The following is a 22,604-nucleotide window of genomic DNA, read 5'->3' as shown; positions in this document are numbered from 1 at the left end:
GAGGGGCACAAGAAGCTGGGAGGGGGCACAGCCAGGACAGCTGACCCCAACTGGCCAAAGGGACATTCCATACCATGTGACGTCATGCTCAGTACATAAACTGGGGGGTGTTGGCTGGGGGGGCTGACTGCTGCTCGGGAAGTGGCTGGGCATCGGTCGGCGCGTGGTGAGCAATTGCATTGTGCATCACTTATTTTGTATATTCTTTTATTATTACTATTATTGTTGTTGTTGTTGTTGTTATTTTCGTTTCCTTTTCTGTCCTATTAAACTGTCTTTATCTCAACCCATGAATCTTACTCTTTTTTTTCCTGATTCTCTCCCCCATCCCACTGCGGAGGGGGAGTGAGCAAACGGCTGTGTGGTGTTCAGCTGCCTGTCGGGTTAAACTACAACAAGGTGTAAGCAGGGACAAGGAAATAAGCAATTGTTGTGACATGTGTGACCTATATTCTTGCTGTAATTTTTGGCAGGTCATTTAACATCTTTTCTTGATTTCTGCCTTGGCAAAATAAGTGCTACCATTTTAGTAAATTATGAGATATAATGATAAAAGAATAAAACAAGTTATTTCCATTACTGTATCAGCAACTTCTTTCAGAGATCTATGGCAGATAATTTGCTTAGTAAACTCTTTCTAACTGCAACAAACTCATAGCAGAATTAATGTATACAAGTAGAACAAAACTGCTGAAGAAAGCAAACTAACTATAACGTTATCTCACATTAAAGAGTTTTGTGTTGTTAGATAGTAGTATACCATGGTACTGCCAATTCTGAGAATCCAAAACCCAAAAGCCAGTCCTCAAAAAACATAACACTGGCTTTAACATAAATTATTAAAAAAAAATAATAATTTCCCTTTTTACCTTTCAGACCACACTCAAAAAAGTCTTCAACATATTCAAGGAACTTGTTCCTATGAGAATGAAATCTAAATGGGAAAAAAGGGTCCATCAAACTAGCAGTCAAAAGAGATAATATTAAAAACAGTAGTGAATTATTCCAACAAGGAAGAAAAACAGAAAGTGTACTATAAGACTGAAATGGCTGTATCAGAAGTTTGTTAATGCTCTGAAAACCAAAAAAGAATCACACAAAACTGAAAGCAATGACACATTGCTAGGGAACAGTACAAGATAATAGCTGAAGTATGTAGGGACAAATGAGAAATTAGAAGTATTCAATGGCTCTTTCACCCTTTCTTTTAAAATAAAAAGTATTCTGACCTAATTTTTATACATGTAAAGTTAATAACAATGTAGTAGGAACACATCTTTCAGAAGAGGAAATGAACAGGCTAAGGATATTTAGATGTAAATTTAAATATGTTTTAAAAGTGTAATTGAAATCAACAGGGCTTGATGAATTTCACCCTAAAGCAATGGTTCTCTGGTGAATTTTCCACTCCCACATCTGACCACATTTTCTCTCACAAGGCAAACATAAGTCATCTAAAAAGAAGCTTTCTATTTAATTTTCTCAAGAGGATAAAAAAGCAGAGATTGAGGAATGATTATGAAACATGTCATATATACAGGAAATACTCTTACTATAATATGCTCAAAGCAGTCTTAAAACTAATATCCAAGGAGTTCACAATATTAAAAAGTTTGGACAGTGCTTTGACAAAAAGCTGTCTCCCTGACAATTCTCCCCCAATAGCAGCTAAGTAAAATACATGCCATATTATTTGTCCTTTAACATTTCTGTGACAGTTTTTTCCTATAAAATCTTATTTTAATATTGTAATTTGAGGGAGTTTCAAACTGTATTATCACTCAAAGCATTTAAGAAAAAAGTAGGAAGTAATTTTTCATACTACAAATGTTAAACTGTAGAATTTGTTAATACAGAATATTATGGACATCAAAACCATAAATGCTTAAAGATCAGTTGGACAAATTCGTGCAAAAAAACCCTCAGACATGTAGTTACAAGGCTCAGGAAGTCCTGTAGGTGACAGCTGTTCAAGTTTGGAACAGTACACTGGGAGAAATATCCCTATATACTTCCTTCAGTCCTGGTAATTCGTGGTTGCATTTTTGAAACAAAGTTGTGTCAAATTTTGCATTCATTTAGTTCTCCAGTTATAAGCGCTCAAATAAGATGAAAAACATTCTTTTCTAATCTGACACAGGCAAGCAGCAGTCAGATATGATACATAATTTATGCCTTTTGAGCCAGTCTTCAAACACTGAGTCTTTTAATACGGAGGTAGAATTTTCATTTTTTTAAGACAGATATCTCTACAGATGCAGTAAACTCCAAAATGCATGGCCAAAAAATTAATATAGATTTAACACTTAATAGCATGAATTTTGCTTAAATCAGGTAGAGCAAAGAATTATCTGGGAAAGCAGTTACATATATTAATCTTATGTATATGACATATTTACAGCACAGCATGCGACTGTGCAAAGCAGAAGTGGCTATAGCACTTGAAATATTTAAAGATGAGAGAGCTGTCAATCAATCTTAGCCTGCGGGGAAAAATCATTTTTATCCAAAGCAAAAAACACAACATGGATTAGAATGAGTGATTAATAGACGGGACCCCAAAAATAAGAGCCCTTGAGACAGAGATGTTAAAAAACAAGACAAGACAAGCAGGTAAAATTTAAAATACTTGTTTTTAAAGAATAGTTTTTGCTGTTTTTTTAAGTTAATCACACATCTGTGTATCAGCAAAAAGAATGCAACTTTGCAGCACTCATAGTGTTAGGGTGTTGTCTGGAACCCTGGATTCCCTCAAGGGAGCTGAGGTACTGTTTGATTCTACATTCATCATACAATTTCCAATCAACCCACTTCAGTCACCTAGAAGTACCTTTTGTGTCCTCTAGCATTGCCACTACTACCAGCTTAACCTCAAAACTGCACTAATCACAATTATGTGATTGCTTGGTCAAACAGGTAGAAAGAGCTTCTATTTCTGCTAAATATCATGCAGGTGTATTCTCCATAGCCTAGTGATTAGTAGTCTTACCTTATCCTCCCAAGACTGTTTATGTGTTTTATGATGAACGCTCATTCAGCATAAAACAGAAATCATAGAATCATAGAATAGTTTGGGTTGGAAGGGACCTCTAAAGGTCATCTAGTCCAACCCCCCTGCCATGGGCAGGGATATCTTCAACTAGATCAGGTTGCTCAGAGCCCCGTCCAACCTGACCTGGAATGTTTCCAGGGGTGGGGCATCCACCACCTCTCTGGGCAACCTGTACCAGTGTTTCAGCACCCTCACAGTAAAAAATGTCTTCCTTATATCTAGTCTAACTCTACCCCCCTTTAGTTTAAAGCCATTCCCCCTTGTCCTGTCGCAACAGGCCCTGCCCTTTTATAAGTGCCAGTACCTACTGACCCTCAACCCAGTTAGAACTGCTGTTCTGCATATTCTGTTCGGGAACCTGCTTTATTGTTCTAATCATTGATGTTCTCATGAATTAGGGCTTTAATTTGGATTCCCCCCTACAACAACCTTGGAAAAGCCAAGCTACCTATTAAAATAAACAGTCAGCCTGCATGGCAGTAAATTCCAAACATTTGCTGCTGTCACCCAACCTGGGTTTCACCACAGTACCGGAACATTTTTTGAACTTGCACACCAGAGCTACATGACCAGAAAAATACCGAAGCACTTCGTTGCTTAGAAGCACTGTGGAAAAGCCCTCTTTCTATGCAAGATTTATGAAATCCTTGTTTAAGACTCTGTCCTCTCCTGTTTATTGACATCACACAAGCAATGCACAGGACCACTGACAAGAATGGCAAGGATAGCATAGGTCAGGATGCAACAGAGTATGCCCACAATCTGCTTGCCCTACACTTGCTTCAGACAAGGCTGTCACCCTGCACGAAGCATGGTTCATTTTATTTTTAGAGTTCTGCAGAAATAAGCTTTCCTGCAGAATATACAGTTTCCTTATGGTCTGACAAAATAATACGAACATCGACCCTAAGGTGGGCCAGCATATTCCTCTTTCTTTTCCATCTCTCACAGATGAGAGATTAATTTAAAAAAATAACAACCTCTGGATGTGACCATCTAACCAATTCCTCACCCACCGGACAGTCCACCCATCAAATCCATACCTCTCCACTTTAGAGAGAAGGATGTTGTGGGGGACCGTGTCAAAGGCCTTACAGAGGTCCAGATAGATGACATCTGTAGCCCTTCCTGTGTCCACTGATGTAGTCACTCCATCGCGTGACTTCACTACATTGAGTGAAATAATCCCCACAAGAGGTTCATGATCACAATGATCCCCTCTGGCCACTCGAGCTATTAGCTTATACATCTGCAGCAAAACATTGAACATTTATCTAATAGGGATACTCTTACAAAGAACTGAATCTCTGACCAATGCTCTGCCAATGCTGCAAGTAAACAACCTCAAGGTTCCTCAGTCGAGGCTCTTCCTTCGCTATGATCACTCCAGATGTCTATGAAATATGAGTAGATATTGGCCAAAATCCTTTTGGCTATTAATAAATGCCATTGCTGGTTAGAATCGTGTTTTAGCAAAAACATTTCAAATGCCTTCATGCTACAAATAAGACGGCTTCATTCCTGATCTTATTATTTTTCCATTTGACAGTCACCTCCCTGCCAGATCAACCCAGCCAAAAACTGTGGGTAAAATACTGCAGTAAGCAAGTTACGTATTAAATTTTTTAACCTTGAAAATAAACACATCTTTTTTTACTCCAGTAACTCAAAAAGTAAATAAAAATTGAATATTTTTTTCTCACATTTTCCTTAACTATTCAGCTCTGATTAGAAACTACAGGAATACCCGAGGTTAAGTTAAACAAGTGAACAGCAAGTATTATGACAACAGTCTCTATATAAAGTTTAACCTTTGTAATTCTGAAGTACATATAAAAGATAATATTTCTACCGTGATTTCTAAAAATGAATCTCAACACCCCATCAAAGGAAACAGATCTATGGTTTCTAGATTATGGAGGGCAGTAACATTCCCCTTTTCACCACCTTGAAGCTGCCTCTATTGAAGGCAAAGCTCCCAGATGGATATAGCTCCAAAGGCATAAATTAAAGCAATGAAGCTCTTGTCACTCTTTCCCTTCATTCACTCACTGAATAAAATAATTTCCCTCATAATGTAGGTCTGTTTGTCTCCTATTTTACTTTTCTCATGTAAAATAGCTAAGTTCACTTTTATATTTTTGGAAGCTGCAGAATACCAATAACACAGAAGCAAAATACAGTGATCATGCCAATACGCAGACTGATAGAAAAATACAAGATAATGAAATGCTCCCTTGGCTACTTTGTTTTTAAGATTTTAAGATTTTAGGGTTTCCTTACTTTTATTTCTTTCTCCTTTTCCTTGTGTTGTGTTTTGCCTTTCCTCAGTCCATCCTTCCTCCTCTTCATTTACCTAACCTCCCTCTTACTGTTTTTCCATTGAAAATAACATTCAAACTTCTGGGTTTCCTCATCAATTCCAGTAAGAGGATATATCAAAAAATCCCTACACTTCCTCTGGGAAATGATTAACCACAAGGGATGGATTTTCACTAATACTCTAACATGAACAGTGGGGAAAAGTGCCTCTCACTCCTAGTGAGTGCGTTCAGGCTGCTCATATCACAAATGTGGCTCTGAGAGTGGTTCAGCCCCTGTCCTGCTGCTCTGCTTGTGAACATTTAGCTGCAGGAGGAAGCATTCGTTTGGCAGAGCTGTGGCCTTTTTACTTTGACAGTCCTCCACACCAGTCCACAGATCTGGCTGGTTGCAGAGAACAAAGCAGACTGAAAGACCCTTGGACAAGAAGGAAGCACCAAGACTGAGACGCTGATGCTACCTACCTTGGCCTATTATCTCTCCAGACTCCTTTAGTCAAAGTCAAAAGGGTGACTCTGAGCACCTAATGTTCCTAATGTTGGTGTGTAAAACGAGTGGGTCTGAATACATCCCTTACAATTCTTTTCCAGTGCTCCTTCTTTGGAAGAGGGAGTCTGTAGATAAAACCAGAACGGACTGGACTGACTAAACCAGGAGGCTTCAGTCCACTTTCACCTCTTTTTCATTTCTATTTCCTTTATAAGCAAAGGTTGCTACACTGTACTTGCTTGACACCCCAAAGGGATGAATAAATTCCTTAGATTGCAGTAGCACTGCAAATTGTTATTTACAAAGTATCCAAGATAAAGGTTTTATGGCAGGTAGTTCCATGTTCAATCCTCTGCTTACTGATGCAAGGTGTGACCAGCAAATGTTTCTACACAATCACCCTCATCGCAGTTGTATAGTGATATTAGTTTGAATGCTTTCTCTTAACACTAATATTTGAAAGTGATGCTGAGTTGCATATTCATGCTTATTAGAGTAATTCAGTGCATTAGGAGGTGTTCGGAAACTGGAAAATGTAAGGGGCAATGCATAAGGGGATATTTTCATTGTAAAATACATACAGATTGGGAGCCATTACAAAAGGACTGAATGGCAACACAGAATAAGCAGGAGGTGTGTACTTGAGGAAAAGCTGTCAGGCAATACGCATGTGTCCATGCTGTATGGGCACAGCAACATCCCAGAAAGTATTGCTATGCTGCCGGTGATTCTCTCAAAACCAACTGAGTCCCCCAAGGCAATGCAATATACTGGAAAACAAGATTGATGCAACCTACATGACGATCATGGGAAATTAAAACACCAGTTCCCCTTGTTAGAAAAAAGCAACCTGCTTTTCAGAGGAAATGTCATATACCTAGCCCCCCCCTTAATTATTTGCATATTGTGTTGCCTAAACCCCGCTGGTATTTGGGAACCAAACAGTAGTTGATACTGTAACTGGAATATGGCAGAAACACAATTGTCTGTGTTGTGCAGCCTCCACCATACTCTTGGTTTAGCTTAGCACTGTCAGCACCCCCATCTGTGTGCAAAATCCATCCTTTCTTATGACCTCCAGCTTGAACTCCCTGAGACTAGTGCTCATCCTGGTAAATTCAGTGTAATATTTACTGGTTAGAATGTGGATGAAATGGTTTGTGAATAGCTTGATGATGATCTAATTGCAGCCTAAAAGCTTAAAAGAGACCAGTGACAATGTGACAACTGTAATTTTTACTGTTTCACATTCTTTAGCAGCATTGGTTACTGCACAGAAGCACCTGGAGATGGCTATTTATAGAAGAGAAATAGAGAATACATAGAAACAGAGTTGTTGTAGCCTGTCCTTTCCATTTAGTGCGCGCGCGTGCACGCGTGCACACACACACAAAAAGGAAAGAAGGAAAAATATGATACTCATTACCCTGTACATTTTACCAATTTTTTTAAGACAACAACAAAATAATTAATTCCAAATAATTTCTAGATTCCAAATAGACAGGCCAAAATTAAAACTACTCATACATGGAAAGCAGCCTTATGTTTTTATATTTAAGCTTGATCTTTTTTATTATCTTAACTGACATTACCATTTCCTTCCTGTACAGAAACAGTTTTAGAATTTGGGGTTTATACTTAAAAAATGCAACCAAAAATATTCTAATTTGTTTATTGCTAAAACATTTACTAAATTAAGTGTAATCTCCAGAAATTAAGGTACAATGCCAGTGCGTAAGCAGTGGAGAGATGCAACTGAGGGAGTGATTTCCAAAGTGTAGGTTTTTACGTTTGGAAACAGAGATACCTATTGTACTGTGGTCATTAATTATTAGCTTCACCAGAAATCATGTTGACATGACAGTAAGACTGGACTTGAGACAGAATTCCATGTGTCAACCTAGCCTCTGATGTAAACATAACATCAATATACAGATGTATGTTGCTAATCTGTATAAAGTAGAGCAAGTTGATATCACACGGAGAGAGAAAAAGTTAATCTTGAATAGAAAAATTAACACAAAGCAAATGAAAAAGAAATGTAATCATATATGCAAGCTTGGAGTTAGAAATCTTCATAAACACCTGAGCCAAAGCCAACAGGGACAACTGATGTCTCATTGCTATGATATCCCATTCATTTTTACAAGGAGAGAACATGAAGATAGGCTCTATTTTGCTTCTTTTTTTTCTTTAATCTGCAAGAAAATACAATACTAGGTTAGACAATAGCATAATGCATGAGGTCTTGTGATAGGATGCAGTGAAATACACCATGTTATTCAAACCACAAGGAGCTAAAAAAGGGGGTGTGTATTGTACCTCTTAGCAGATAGGAGAAGCATTACTTTCTTTCAAACAGTGCTTCATTTCTGAAACAGAAAACATCCTTATTAGAATACATCCACAGAAGCACCTGTACTATACCCTTTGAAAATGATTTTTTTTATTTACTAGGTGTTTCATTTATTGATCTAAAATGACTCTACAAGGTGTTAGTAAGATGTCATTTGAAAACACGTATTTATTTTACACAAGCTACCTGTTCCTCCTTCTTTTCCTTACACAATACTGTGTGATACAACAGCCCCTCATTAGAAGGAGGAATACTTTTATAGCCTTAAAAATCTAAGTTTACCTCTCAAAGTAAACATGAATGAGCTGCTTAGTATGAAGGGGGATTTGCTTACACTGAACTCTCAAAGAAAATATGACTGTTCCTCTTAGGTAGTGTATTGATCCTGACCAGGACAGCGTTCCACGTTTAGGAACTAGTGATCTACGTAACAGTTAACCTGAGTAGGCACAGGCCTGTGCTGCACCATGCTGCACGTACAGGGCTGCTTTCAGGGCTGGGCTGTGCTGCACAAATTCCTTGGCTGCAGGATGGATGCAGCCAGCTCACTGGAACAGAGGAGCTCCCACCAGGTATCAGCGATTACACCACCTGCCTGGCCTTGCCTGTATCTAACAGTGCAGCAAGTTCTCATTACAGCATCCTTTAGGAATAGAGTTGTTTTCTTCTAAGGAAAATATATAATAGCTCACAGGACCAAAAGGGAGGGCTTCTCTCCACGGACAGGATCTGCTCTGCACAGTGTGCCATGGGAAAATCCATCCGGGCTCCATCCGATGCTGCACAAACACAGGGTGCCCAGCAACTGAAGGGACATAAGATTTACTTGCTACCAATATTACTCTTCTTATTCTGTCTAATTGAAGCAGTTATCTTATTAAGCCATTTGTTGTCAAGCCTTTCTTACTGATCCAGAAAAAGCCCTGCACCCTCTCTCTCTCACCGCACCCCTCATCTTCCACGCCAGTACAGAACAGGCAGGTACATGAGGAGACAGGTATGTTTGCACAGCTTACCCTCTGTATTTGATCTTTTTTAGATTCTTGTTTGTATAGGAAAGTTTGTACATATTTGCCATCTCTAGCAATGGTTTCAAGTTCAGATCTCAGAAGAATTAAATAAATGAATTCTATTGATTCTTCCATGCAAGTTTCTAATTTATAACCCATAGGCTGTAATCATGAAAATGCTTACACAAACCCATAATCTTGCACAGCATTATTCCTTCAATGAAATAAAGTTAAGTAAATGCCCAAATGTTTCCATGACCGAGGCCTGAATTTCTTGCAGTACCATATATCTGATGGTTGAATTAAGGCAAATCAGTTAACCTCTCTTTCTTGTGTCTCTGTTTCCTTACCTATAGTACCAGCTGAGCAGAGCAGATTTCTGTAAACATGGTAAGTAATCAGAGAAAATCAGAAAGACATTCGGAAATAACTGAGGAGAGAAGGAGATGGTGGAGACAGTAGTAATATAAACGTCTTTATACGCAGGAACTACTGTAAGCCCACACTTCTTTTACTCAAAGAAAATGGTGTAAATATTTCTTCTTTAATATAATTAAAACATAAAGGTGTGGTTATCGAACCGTTATTTATGAATCAACCTGATTTGCAAAAAGTAAGCTTGCAGCCAAGTATTTTCAAGGTCTCAAAATAAGGTCTTCTCTCAGGCCTACTTATAATTATTTATCATTATTTGTTAATGTTACTAATTTTTTGTTCATTGCTTTAATGTTCTGTCTTGAGAGCACACAGGAATTTAAGCTGCTTTTTAATGCAGTTGTATATTATGAGACATTTTGAATAATATATGATAAGAGATTCATTTCAGGAACTGGCAGAATTCCTGACATAATCATATTAAGCTTGATGGAATAGTATTTCCAGAAATTATATAAATTTTGATCATTCTGAAGGTATAAAACATTAGATGTGAATTTCCAGATTGCTAGATGTTTTTTCATAACTGTTAAATGAATTTACCAGATTATGTTTCACTTATGCCAGAGTTGAGGGCATAGTTACTTGCCCACTCTTCAAATAGGTAATACATAATCCATATATTCTGGTTATTTATTTAAGTGTCCTATAATAGCTACACAGCTACAGGTAAGAAGATGGGTAAAATTGACGTCCTGTACTATTCTGTCCTTCCTTATTTTCTCCATCTAATGAACTGCATAAGAAGTGAACCATAGATTTTTTTTCACAGGGTATTTATAGTTCAGCCAGTTAGATTACTTCATGAAATTGCATCCAGGACAGAATGTATACAGGAGGCAACCTCTCTATTAAGATGCAAAATGTTCAGTGGAAGTACTTAAGAATCATGTAGCAGCTGTGACAGTGCCAGAGGTAATCAAACTGAGGTTCTAAAAATAAAAAAAAGTGCATGGTGATGCATCCCGTATTTGATTTTTCTTCCAACTGCTAATTATGCAAATTTATCCTGATAATTGTTACTTAGACTGAAATCTTCCTATTACATATTCATATCAATAACAAAGATTCAGTCAACCAACCTGTGTTTTGCTTCTGCCAAGGTTTTCATACACAGTTAAGCTTCTGCCAACTTGGGCTTCAGCTTCTGTACTGTTTTATAATGGTGTTACAAACTGGATAATGCCAAGGATGTCAACAATCAGCCACTCAGGGAGGACGAGAAGACAATTTTCTTGTTCATGTTACCTCTGTGTGTTAGCAGCCTCTTGGTTTCTATTTGTTTGGTTTTACATATTCAAAATCTTCATTTAAGACAGGGGACACTGTGCTTGCCCTGTAGTTTCTAGCTTGCAGACAACCTGAACACACAGAGATGTAGGCATATGTGTCAATATTTTGGAGCTACTTCTCATAGGACTTTTAAGCTATAATCACAGAGAGCTGTAAAACTTGTTTTTACCAAAACACTTCAGTGAATACACTTTGTGCTTCACTTGTAAATAACAATCCTAATATTACAGTTAGATCCCAGTTCATTCAATTTTCTCTTTTTTTTATACTTGCTTAAAAATTTGTGTATTATCTTCTGCATCTGAAAATACACATGCTTCATACTAGTCAGGAGGTGGTTTTATCTAACTTTACAGAAAACTTCAGAAAAATATTAGAATTGTGATTACTTAGATTTTGTGCCTAATAACTAAAATTGACCAGGAATAGAAACCTCAGATTAGTATTACTTAGAAAATTAGACTGATGTAAATATTAAGCCATGTTTAAGCAAAGTTGTTTTAGCACTCTGAAAGTTACAAATATTTAAATTCAGCAGTTTCATACAAGCACATTCAAGGTTTTCAAATGGACTTGAAGTGTATACTTATTAACTGTGTCCTGTTGCACTACCAAATAAGTATGCAGAAGTGCAACTTTCACAATATTCCTTAACAGGGACTTATTAACATGCAATTATAATTGGTCTATCAAGTCCTGCAAGATTTGGCTCCATCACTTCCTTAGACTTCACAAACCTTTCTTCTCTTCTTATGATGACAATGTTCTTGGAAATAAAAGAATTGGTTTTTATTTTTATATTTACAGATGGAAGATTCCCTATAATGTTATTTATTTTTAACATAATACAGTCGATATATGAAAAGCAATTAATACTTTCAAGACATAACCAATCCTTTTTAAAATTATCAGTGTTTTCATCAGCTTAACCATATCTTTGCTTCATCACAAGGATATTTCTCAATACATTACGTGATTCATTTGTACCTAACTTGCTAGAAATGTCAACATATGTTGAACTTGTCTGTGAGAATCAAGCTTTTTGAATTACAAAAGAGGACAAGGAGGACATGAATGCAAACGTTTCCATACAGGTAATGTGTCTAAGAAGCTGCCTTAAATCCAAGTGTTAGTAGACCACATTAAGGAGAAAAACAAATGGAACAGTATCAGATGACCAGGACACAATGACATTCACCCTAGAGCTCTAAAGAAACTGAAGGATATTGCTGAGTGACTGATTGCACAACCCCTTTTCAATGGGCCCAAGCATCAGAGGACTGCAAAATGCTCAGTGTGACACTGGCTTTTAAAAGGCTTCCAAAGGACATGCAGAAGAGGAACTACAGAGCAGTAAACCTGACTTCTACATTGGGCAAGTTGGTGGAAGCCATCAGAAAGAATAAAATTAATGGGAGTGTGGATAAATGCTTTCGACTGGGGAAGAATCGGTATGGGTATTGTATGACTTCTCTTTACACATGAATCCAATGGCATTCTTTGAAGGAATCAGTAATCATGTGCATCAGAAAGGTCGTGCTGATACAGTCGACTTCAATTTCCAATGTCACCGTGTACCCCTGTATTTGGAAGATTAGGCACAGTTGCAGTGCCTCTGTCTCAAAATGTATAGAGTAAACCTCGAATAGGTACACAGATGGGTGTAAAAGACTTGGTACACCTTCCATATTAGGACTAACTAGCTCAACTAGGTCATCCTGGGAAAAAAGATGACTGATAGGGCATTTCATGTAAGAGAGGCTTGATAGAGAAGAACTCCTTACTACCTCTCTGAACACATGAACTAAGGGGCTTCAAATAAAACTAGCAGTATCCCCATTCAGAACAAACAGAACAATGTGTTCTTCACACAGAGCATAACTAAGCCACACCACATTCTTACATTTTTAGTAGATGTGGTTCACTGATTCTTGATTCCTGTGGAAAAGATACCATGATTTTATGAGCAAGCATTGCTTCATAGTATACATATGCAAATGAAATTAATAAAGACTGCACAGGCAACCTTCAGATTTCTTAATATTTAAGTGCTTGTCTTCACAAATAATCTTTTTTAAGGTCGTCTGTACATTGTGCCTAATAGTTCTACCACTCTGTGAAGTGGTACATGCTGACCCTAAATGATTGCAAATGACAGCATTCTGATGCATAAGAAACATAGCATCTCTCTCCAATACTCCTGCAGCATCCCACTGCAGTTTTCATCAGTTTGAGAACTGATTTGCGTTTGTGACTTTCATTCTGCATGAAAGCTTCTGTCAGCTGTGCTGCTGCTGGAATTTACGAGTTGATCAGCACTATTTGTGACTAAGCAGTGCCTCAGAAAATCTATATTGTAGTAACACCTGTGAATGTGGAAATATTGTCTCCATTTCATGGTGTAGACTTAATGGGCATGTCAGAACAGCTTTGCTTTTGAAGTAACCAGTTGAGTAGCTACTTAGAATTATTTATTTCTGAATCATGACTAAAACTCTCACAGTTTATCTTCCATAAAAACTTGAAACACATGAGAGCAGGACACTAGAAATCTTAGTTGAGCTGAAATATCCTGTCTTTGGAGTATAAAAATACCTGGTTTACTTCTAAAATAAGATTATGATTTATAGTTCTAGTAATATACCAGGAATCTGGAAAGCGATCACGGATGTGACCTTTGTGAGGTCTTTCTCATAATGATGAATTCAGTAATACCGATATCTATAGCCTATCTCTAGCAAAAGATAGCTCTTATTTTTTCTTTAGAAATTGCTAAACTCAGCTGGCTTCTATTGCACAAGAACTGTGATTAAGGTGTGGTTCATCATGTAGGTGCTGGCACAATTTTTTGGGCATGGCCTAATCTAAAACTATATTTTTTCCCTAGTTTTTCCTAAATTCCTACCATTTCTCAATTCTTAACACATGCCTGTAAGGGCCCTGAGAGCATGCTCCCTCCTGGCCGGGGCTCCAGACCAACATAGGATAACGCAGTTGAAGGCTGCTGCCACTTCCAGCCAGTGACTCTGGGGTGAGGCTTCCAGGCAGGGCCGAACCCTGTCCCGTGGGACCCGCTTTCGGCTGAGGCTCTACTGCTCAGCCCCACCCGAGCCCCAGCTCATGCTGCTCCACAGCCCTGCCTGTGCCTGGCCACACGCCCCATTCATCTGGTCCTAGACCCTGACCCCCAGCTGGCTTCTGGACTGACCCCAGCACTGCTTTGTCACTATGAACCTGCTCACCGGTCATGGGGCTGTGTTTGACGCTGGTTCCCCTCACTGTGCCTGATCCTGACCCCCACCCATGGGTTAATGTCCCAGCACAGCCTTGACCCACCCCTGTCCCCACAGAGGCGCTTGATGCTCCAGGCTGGGGGGGGGGCCTGCCACTGGCTGCCCCCTGGCCCACCCTGCTCCCTGCCTGCGGGTGGCGGGACGGGCCCTGTCTGGCGAGGCCCCTGCCCCACTGGTCTGAGGGTCTCCCCCGGCCCCCATGGAGTAGCCGACCCCCCCAGTGCCCTGACTACACCAGGTGTTTCAGCTGCTATGTGAACTGTAGGTGAGCATTTCTCATTCAGAGTTTCAAACAATGCTGCGATACAGTGATCAAATCAATGATAATTAGATAGACTCTGCTTCCTAATACACTCCTCCATGATAAATGTCCCCTGTAGATTACTGATTATTATATGAACTTCAGTAAATGAATCATGTAAATGAAGGAAGCTTGGATACTACAAAAGATCAAGTTTTCACCAAGCTTTCAAGGAAGCATCTTGACTCTCTAATCATTTTTTTTCTCAAAATTTGCCTCTTGTATCAGTGATATAGTTATGAGCTTTTAATTTAGGCAGCCTTCAAAGATTTTTCCAGAATACTGTGTGGACAGAGAGGCTACGGCTATCTTGAACTTTACATAAGCATTGCAAATACTGTTGCTATCAGTGAACTATAATTATAGACTTTCAGAAAAAAAGAATACCTAGTGTACAGATGGTCATAGACCATCTACACATAGTGTAGAGTGTGGCCATTTGACCTCACTGACACTGACGCATTAATTTAAATTGAGTTATATCTGACCTAGTGTCACGGTTTAACCCCAGCCGGCAATTAAGCCCCACACAGCGGCTTGCTCACCCTTCCCACCCTGGTGGGATGAGGGAGAGAATCAGAAAAGTAAAAGGGAGAAAACTCGTGGGTTGAGATAGGAAAAATAGTTTAACAGGTAAAGCAAAAGCTGCACGCACAAGCAAAGCAAAACAAGGAATCCATTCACTCCTTCCCATCGGCAGGCAGGTGTTCAGCCATCTCCAGGAAAGCAGGGCTCCGTCACACCTAACGGTTACTTGGGAAGACAAACGCCATCACTCCGAATGTTCCCCCCTTCCTTCTTTTTCCCCCAGCTTTATATGCTGAGCATGATGTCACATGGTATGGAATATCCCTTTGGTCAGTTCAGGTCAGCTGTCCCAGCCATGTCCCCTCCCAACTTCTTGTGCCCCCCAAGCCTACTCGCTGGTGGGGTGGTGTGAGAAGCAGAAAAGGACTTGACTCTGTGTAAGCACTGCTCAGCAGTAACGAAAACATCCCTGTGTTATCAACACTGTTTTCAGCACAAGTCCAAAACATAACCCCATACTAGCCACTGTGGAGAAAAATAACTATCCCAGCCAAAACCAGCACACCTAGATCTGGTAATTCAGGACCCAGAGGGTTTTCTTCAGGGAAACAGTAGCAGTATCTCAGATAAAGATCACATGACTTAAGAATAGACCAATGATAGTAACAGTCAGACATGTCAAAATTTCAAATTTCAAAATTTACATCTTTTACACAAAATCATCTATGTGTATTGATTCTTACATAACTTGCCAAAAGTGCATTATTTGCATTAATTTCTTGAATTATTGTATTGTATCTTATTATGTACTGATACCTGAGACAAAGTTCATATTTTCATTTAAGAATATAAATGCTAGACATTATAGTCTAAATTGGTCCCTCTAGACTCCATTTCTAATCAGCGGACAGAAACAGGTAACTCTAGCAGGTAATTTATCTTAAACGTCTAAAATAAGCTAGATTAATTGCCCCGTGTAGTATCTTTAATGCAACTTCAGATGCCTGTGATGAATCTTACATGGGTGTCCAAAACCATGTCCTATCCAAACTACACTGTATTATCTGCCATACTCAAATTTCACAGAAATTAAAACTTAATACAGAAATAATTATTATAGTACGTACTGGAGCATAAGCATGCTGAAATGAAGTATGAAGACTTTCATATAAAATGTCATATTCTGGAGAACACTGAAATGTACTGCCCCATTCCCCTCCTACAATTTCTAACTTTTCTCCTCCACGAAGACTGCAAGTGCAGGTACCAGCAGTGTTAGTTCATTTATTCTACATTACAGCCAATTAGGAAGAAAAGTATGTCAAGCCCACACTTTTGCATAGTTGCTTCCCTGATAAAGAATTTTCTCAGAAGTTATCAGAAAGCAAAATTTAAGGAAGAAAACAGAGACTTGCTTCATTTGGAAGAACCTATAAAAATTTGTTCAGTAACAGTGCTAATTCTATTGGGTTTAGGGCTCATTTGAAATCCGTATTATTCTTGCTGTTTGCAGCAATAAGTTACTCCTATACATAGAAGGATAGAGACAGATTTTAACATGGCTATATTTTTTCCAGTTTTGGAAATGACCACATCAGCAAATTCATACATCTTTATTTTATAAGTTCAGTTTTAGTATCTTCACTGTGTAAACTGTTTACCATTACTATTTGTTCTGTGCTGAAGTGTTAGCATGCAGTCTTTACTCATGATACGATTTTTGTTAATATGCTTATAGTAGCTTGGGGTACCACGTGTAATTCTTCTGTTGATCATGGGCAATGTTTTAGATGTAACAATTGGATTCTAATTTCCCCAAAGATTCTGTCACTTGTGTCCTGACCTTTGGTAGCTATGGCAGACTTCTAACTAAAACTCTCCTCAAGAGCTTCCTTTGCCCATCTGTTAGGTACCAGCTTCTCTACTCTTTTCAGTTCTTTTGAGTAATCCAAGAGGAAATTCCTGTCTCCTTGCCTATTGACTCCTCTTATTGTAAAGCAAGAACTATTTCAAAATCTTCTAGGCTTAATAGGCTTCGGTAGGTAAAGCACATGAACTGAATTTGGTCTTTAGGATCTCTCTGCCCTTTCTATCTCTCAAGGGACGCAACAGTGTTATTTAAAGATGCAGACATCTGACTTTCACAAAAAAACCCCACCCTTCTTTTAGAAAGCTGAAGATTTAGGGTGCAAGTCTAGACCTCTTCTGATGTCTGGACTTGAGCATAACTCAAAATGACTCATTCTCTGGACTAAACTCAAAGCCATTTTTCATGAATATTCAAGACCCTCATATCTCGTCTTTTTTTCCCACTTCAATTCCAGCACAGGAAACTTGGACATATTCCATGCACCTATCACTTTCCTTTACACTGACAGGATAAAATTAACTAAAAATTATGTGGCTTTAAGAGCTGTCTCTGTTTTTAATCCTGTAACCCCAAGATGGGATTTCTTTTCTGGCACTAGTGTCTAGTGTTTTTTTCCTTTGCTTTCCTTTGGAAGTGTGAACCTTAACATGAACCAGACAACCCACCAATGATTCGTTACATGCTTCATTGCTCCAAGTTCTCTGATCTAATTAATTGATGGATTGATACTTAACTACACAAAAAATTATAAAAAAAAATAACAAGCTTTACAGTTTTAACTATACCTTTAGGATTCTGAGGTTACAGAATATCCAGTTTAGGACTATTTCTCCTGAAAAGTGTATTTTTTTTTCTTTGTTACATTTTGGAACCCTAGGCATAAAGTGTTGTGGGTTCTTGCTTTCCCATTTCTTTCTGTTGATTGCAGCTACCTCTATCTACTGTTGTCTAGCACAAGACTAAGTACATTAATGGATGACATTTTAATATTAAACTATTAATTGCTCAAACCAAACATAAAAAAGGGAAGTCATTCTTGTTAAGGGTCATTTGTCTATGTGATTGGCAATCCTTAAATAGAGTAGGCTAGTCCCTCAATAGCAGACATCTGTAAAACTACTAAATGGTTGTGTCTATAGTTTTACTTACTGAAGGTCCTCTGGACTGGCCTTCGTCCTGAAAGGTAAATGTTGCCAAAATGGCTCCTACAAAATGCTGTTTAAATCCACAACACTGCAAACTGTCCATTGTGAGAAATGCTTTCCTCTTCAGAGTGTGGAGAACGTGAGTCTACTTAGTAATATAGTTAACATCATTGACAAATAATTTATTTTTCATGCATTTACTTAAAATTTAGGCCAACAGAAAAGCTTTTCACAGTGAGCTGTAGAAATGCCACTGCGAAACCACTTCTGAAAATGGTCCACCTTGCAACAAACATCTGAAGATATGGACCAATAGCTAGAGAACTTTTCTTGGTGGGCGTATCTCCCTTAGAACAGGCTATAACTTTTCAGAATGTATCTTCAGTATGATTATCTTGCTCATTTGTCAAACTACTGAATTAGAGCTGCTGTTATTTTACAACGCCCAGTAGGTTTTTGGGTGTTTCTGGCATATGGTCTTATGTTTACTAACTCAGGACAGAGATTGACTTGTGTACATGTGTCAAACTTAGTGCAATGGAATACTAGTCTGATCATCATCTGAACGTGCTCTGAAAAACTAAACTATAAATAGTAATAATCTTCAGATAAGTGACTGGCCAGCAGGCTGAAAAGACAGGAAAGCAGATTATTTCAAAGGCTATGTTAAGAAACGTATTTTAGTCCGCTACTTTCATGCTACCACAGTATACCATTCACCCTTACTCAGTGAACTCCCCAGCAGGCACACAGGCAAATCCTGTGTTTACTTCTGGAACGAGTTGTCACAGCAGCACAAGGCGCAATGGGAGGGAAAGGAGAGGTCATAGCTAGGGCAAATTCCTGCTGATTTCTAACAGCATATGCTTCCTTATGCCACAATTTAGAGCAGCTACAGCCAGGTCTCTTGAGAATCTTAACTAGTTATTGGTTTTCCACCTCTCTTGTATTTCTTTATCCTGTATGAGGCAGATGAGGTAGATGGTGTATAAGCCAAAGTTTCTTTCTTCGCTAGCAGTGCAGCAGGTGTTCAGCCACAGGGGCCAGGGAGGAGCTATAGCTGCAAAAGTGCTGCAGCTGCTGCTTGAAAGGCTCTCAGCATACCTCTGAGCTGGTCAGGCTCACACTGCTAGGGCAGATACTCTCCCTACTGCTTTCCTGTGGAGATAGTCCTCATTGCGGCTCTTCAGCACAAAGGTGCAGCTCATGGTCAAATGCATATGTTCACTTTATCACCTCAAGGAACCAAGGGACTGCAAATGGTGTATGACTAGTGCTGTTGTTTCATATTCTTAAAGTTGTTTTGATTTGGCTTGTTTATGATTTCTTCAACAGAGATGCTTTAGGAAACACTGAATAATAGAAACAAATAAAAGAGTTGCTACCTTGTATCTTTCTTCTGTTTTCAGTCTTCTTGAATGAGATGCACTGTAAGATTAATTTTTTTTCAACGTTAGTTGCTTTTGTTACAACTCTCCACGTGACACATAAATGAATCACAGAATCACAGAATGGTTTGGGTTGGAAGGGACCTTAAAGATGATCTAGTCCAACCGCCCTTTTTCACTAGACCAGGTTGCTCAAAGCCCTGTCCAACCTGACCTTGAACACGTCCAGGGATGGGGCATCCACAGCTGCTCTGGGCAACCTGTTGCAGTGTCTCACCACCCTCATCGTAAAAAATGTCTTCCTTATGTCCAATCTAAACATACCCTCTTCCAGTTTAAAACCGTTACCTCTTGTCCTGTCTCTACAGGCCCTGGTAAAAAGTCTCTCTACGTCTTTCTTATAAGCAAGCCCCCTTTCTATACTGAAAGGCCTCAATAAGGTTTCCCTGGAGCCTTCTCTTCTCCAGGCTGAATAACCCCAAGTCTCTCAGCCTTTCTTCACAGGAGAGGTGTTCCATCCCTCTGATCATTTTCGTGGCCCTCTTCTGGACCCGCTCCAACAGGTCCATGTATTTCTTGTGCTGAGGGCTCCAGAGCTGGACGCAGTACTCCAGGTGGGGTCTCACCAGAGCAGAGTAGAGGGGCAGAATCACCTCCCTCGACCTCTGGTCACACTTCTTTTTATGCAGCCCAGGATCCAGTTGACTTTCTGGGCTGCAAGCACACATTGCTGGCTCATGTCCAATTTTTCATCCACCAGGATCCCCAAGTCCTCCTCTGTTCTCAACCCATTCATCGCCCAGTCTGTATCAATACTGGAGATTGCCCGGACCCAGGTGCAGGACCTTCCACTTGGCCTTGGTGAACCTCATGAGGTTCACATAGGCCCACTCCTCAAGCCTGTCAAGGTGCCTCTGGACGGCATCCTTTCCCTCTAACGAACGAACTGCTCAGCTTGGTGTCATCCGCAAACTTGCTGAGGGTGCACTCAATCCCACTGTCTATGATGTTAATGAAGATATTAAATAATATTGATGCTAGTACAGACCCTTGAGGGACACCACTCGTTACTGTTTCCACTTTGGACATTGAGCCATTGACTGTAACTCTTTGGACGTGGCCATCCAGACAATTCCTTCTCCATTGAACAGTCCATCCATCAAACCCCTCTCTCTCCAATTTAGAGGTAAGAATGTTGTGGAGGATTGTATCAAAGGCCTTACAGAAGTCCAGGTAGATGACATCCATAGCTCTTCCCTTGTCCATTGATGCAGTTACTCCATCGTAGAAGGCCACTAGATTAGTCAGGCGGAAATTTGTTTGAAGACAGACTCTCATAAATTGCATTCAAGAAATTTTGAAGGTTTCTCTCTTTTTATAAAGAGGAAGGTTACTGTGCGTACCACAGAGACATGTAAAATTGCTTTTATTTAGACTGTCACACAGCTGGACATTCTTTGATTTAACCTAAACTCCTTAGAATATTAAATTATTATGATGCTTACCCTCTAGCTTTTAGACAATATGCCAGGAAAACTAAAGATGCCTGAATTTACAAAAATATCACCAAGAACTATTGTCTTTCAAAAAGCCATAATCAGTGTGGTACGTTGTACGATTACGTAAAATATACCATTTGGAACAGCTAATATTAGTTCACCACACCCATTTTCATTATATTGGTCAAACTCATATTAGTATTATTTAGCTATTTAGCTATTCACGATCATGGTTTGTAGGATACAATTTTATGGCCCTTGAAATGGAAAAGGGGATAATCAGGACACAGCAATGACAGAAATCGCAACTAAAAACTATATTCAAATCCCAGGAAAATTTTGTTACTAAAATAAGCAGTACAAACAATATCAAAACATAAAATGCACAGACTCAGCTATTTATCAGTATGTACTGGCTTTCCTAAATATCTGCTTAACACTCACAAACACTTGCAGTTTGACAGCAGCTTGTGACAGACTCTGGTATGATCTCTGTCCAAGAGGAGCGAGAGGGCTTGGCAAGGCAATTCCTTTGATACTAACAAGGGGGCAGAACCTATCTAGGCCCAAATGAGGAGAACAGAAAGCTGTAAAACACTGCAGGTCAAACCTAAGCAGGAAATGAAGAGGACTAAAAAAGGATTTGAAGAGCACCTTGCAAAGGATGCTCAAACTGGTAGTAAAAAGGTCTTTATATACATCAAAAGAAAGAAGGTAGTTACGAAACTGGTGAGATCACTTAATGACAAAAGCCTAAAAGGGTGGGGGGAGGGGTTCAAGGATAGCAAAGCTAGCACAGAGAAGCTCAAAGAGTTGTCTGCCCTAGGCTGCAGTTGGGGATGCTGGGGATTCATAACCCTGCACCTGCTTCACGCTGGGGAGGCCAGAGGAACTGTATCAACTTGAAGTAACTTTGTAGGAAATATGAACCCAAATAGGAAAGTGAAATACAGGGTGCATAAGCTTGTCACTTGGAAGTGGAGAAAGTCACCCGAACCACGTGACATTCAGCCAAAAGTGATGAAGGACCTTGGCTATCAAACTGCAGAACTACAGGTCATGGTGTACAACCCATCCTTACGGTTGGGAGCCGGCCACCAAAGCATCTCCACCGACTCGGGCATGCCAGAGCCCACCTTGAGAAGGAGAGTCCTGGGAGACTGACGTCTCTCACTGCGAAGCTGAAGCATTTATGGTAAAGCTAACAGGGAAGAGTGTATCTTCTGTGAAGGGAAACTGCCTCACAGACTGCTGGGTGATGGTCCCAATAAACACACAGAGGAAGGGGATACATCCCACGTTTCCCTTTGGCTTCCATACTCGGCTGCACGTGGGCACAGAGCTTTCTGCCAGGGTGAGTAGCGTTTCTAGCCTGTCTCTCCTACACCTGACAGTACATCACTCTCCGCAGTCGAGCCAGGCCACCCCTCAGGAAGGACCTCTATTTTGCTGCAACCACTCGAGCGCTGCTTCGGGCTCTCACCGCCCGGCGACTTTGCCCCGACAGCGCAACGCAGCCCATCCCTCGCCGTCCACCTCTAGGCCTCCGTGCGGGGAAAGGACCCCGGCGCCGCAGCCGAGGCCTCGGAGGCAGCAGGTGGCCCCGGAGGCGGTGGGTGACCG

The sequence above is a fragment of the Aptenodytes forsteri genome, unplaced genomic scaffold (genome assembly GCF_000699145.1).
Source record: "Aptenodytes forsteri isolate BGI_AS27 unplaced genomic scaffold, ASM69914v1 Scaffold69, whole genome shotgun sequence".
Taxonomy (NCBI): Eukaryota; Metazoa; Chordata; class Aves; order Sphenisciformes; family Spheniscidae; genus Aptenodytes; species Aptenodytes forsteri.
The sequence above is the reverse complement of the archived record's forward strand: the minus strand, read 5'-3'. Positions refer to the sequence as shown.